At 48.8% G+C, this 2,231-nt stretch overlaps 1 protein-coding gene across 1 annotated transcript in view; it reads left to right on the top strand.

Moving 5' to 3' along the window:
- Positions 1-2,231, top strand: part of PREP (prolyl endopeptidase) — a 120,958-nt gene that overhangs the window by 7,885 nt on the left and 110,842 nt on the right. The window lies entirely within an intron of this gene.

Here is a 2,231-nt window from a genome sequence, read left to right as displayed (position 1 = left end):
CCCGAAACAAAGAAACAAAGGAGAAATTTACAGTAAAGAGAAAATTCACTTTCTGTCCTCGGTGCTCACCTTTGAAAGAAAATTACTGCTTGTAAAATACAGGCCCAAAGATCTTATCTTGGACAACCATGTACCTAGGTTTCTTTGTATATTCCCGCCTTCTCTGTATCCAGGGCGAATTGGAAGGTATTGTAATGGATAATTACTGTGATTACTGGATGTTGGCCAGCCCATCCTTCGGGAAATACCGTGCCCTGGATTGAAAGGGTTGCTGAAGCTTGAAAAAATTCCGGCGCTGCTGTGTGTCAGCTGCACAGTGCACAGTAGAGTGCAGCGCGGCTGCCCTCTCTCGGCAGGTCGGATCTCTTCATAGGCGTAAGCACATCTGCCCAAAACTTTCAGCACTCAGCTTGGCTGCTTTCACAGCTTGAAGCTCATCTACGGAGCCGTGGTGGAAATGCCCAGGATATTTGGATGTACGACTGCTCAGTCAGAACTACTTGCAAGTCTGACCGAACTGCCTAAGATCCAGGAATTCTGGACAAATGTAAAATATGTTCATCCCACACCACATCTTCAGGCTGAAAAAGAAGACGTGTCCTTCAGGCAAACTGCAGCAGTGAATCAGATCCAAGGCCTTTGCTGTGTATGAAGTAAATTTGCAGTCGAGACTGCATAAAACTCTGACATACTGTGCACATACAGCTTGTTCGTGTAGTACACAGGCAAGCTGCAATGCTTTACAGAGGTATTGAGCTAATAATTCTCACTATGATGCAAATTTGTGTGCATATATAATTCTGTCCAGGAAACTCTAGACAGAAATGTGGCAGCCTTTGCCTGCCAGTATTTACCTGAGCAAGTTGCTCAGACAATTAGCAAGCTTTTATCAGCATTGTATATGTCAAGGCACTGCCATTAACCACCTTGCTGGATGCAAGTTCTTGAGAGCCAGGACAAAAGGTGTAGTCAGCAAGTGTGCTCCTACCTTGCAAAGGGAGAAGATTAACAGAGAAACAAAGCAAGAGGGAAAAAGGACCAAAAGAGAAGGGACAAGAGAGAATCAGATGCATTAAGTGTTGTTTAGGACATAAATGAAGCTGATGAACACAGTTATGTCACTTAGTAACAGTGATCATTATGGGACTGGTGTATTTCCTCATACGCACACAACCATCAACCTGCCCACAGGATGCCCAATTAGAGAGGCTAACTCTTTTCATTAAGAGTAAGCAATCAAGGCACAGTTCTGAGCTGGTAACTATAAATGTTTGATGACATTTCTGAAATGTTTTAAATTATTGTCATTCCTGGTGGTTACTTTATTTGCAACTGTGAATGCTCTCCTGGCTGATCGAACATTTAAACACCACCATGTGCAAACCTCCTTGTCTCCATCTGGTGCCACGCACCACACGTACACACGAGTTTACCCTGGGATAAGCTGTGGTGAAGTCCTCCCCAGGCTGACAGGACAACTGGGTGAGGGCTGCTGGAGGCAACTCTGAAGCAACACCTCTTTGGAAGAAAAGCAGTTCAGCCATTTGGCTAGCCGGACCACAACTGTCCTCTGCATGTTTCCAGCGTGTGGGGGTACAGTGGGTCACCACCTGGAAGGAAAAGTGTTTGCAAGTTTTCTGACTTGGGAAACTCTACTGTAAAATAAATGCCTGCCGGGTGAGCCTGAGGTCACCCACCTGAAACACGTTCCGTGGTTGCACTTTCATTCAGGTTGGCAGCGCAGGCCAGAGCCTGCGCCAGCGCAGGACTGGAGCCCCTGAAACCAGCCAGCCAGGCCGGTATTCTGGAGCAGCCAGCACCCCTAAGACTCGGTGGCCAACTTGGCCTTTGCTTTTAGGGTGACGGGGAGTCTCGGGCAGCTTGCGGAGAAATGCATTTGATGGAAACACACTAAAGCATTGGGTGGACCTGGCCTCAAGCCACTCGAGCCCCCACCCGTTAAACAGCTGCCGGTTCTGGGCAGTGCAGAGGAGAGCTCTCCGGGTAGGGCCTGGGCCTCTCCCCACTCCCTGTGCAAAAGCTGAGGAGCTGAAAGGAAAAAAAAACACCCCACCCCATGACTTTTCTTTTTTAACGTTTACCATAAGGAGGATGAAACCCGTTGGCCGGGTGGTGAGGAGGAAACAACTCCTCTGTCGGTGCACGATGCGCCAGGAGGGGTGAGCAGGGAGCCAGGGCTGCACGCAGAGCGGCGGGGGGGCGCCCTGCCC

This window comes from Athene cunicularia, assembly GCF_003259725.1.
Source record: "Athene cunicularia isolate RWA chromosome 3 unlocalized genomic scaffold, athCun1 chr3_part1, whole genome shotgun sequence".
Lineage (NCBI taxonomy): Eukaryota > Metazoa > Chordata > Aves > Strigiformes > Strigidae > Athene > Athene cunicularia.
Note: the sequence above shows the minus strand (reverse complement) of the source record. Positions and strands in the feature narration are given on the sequence as shown.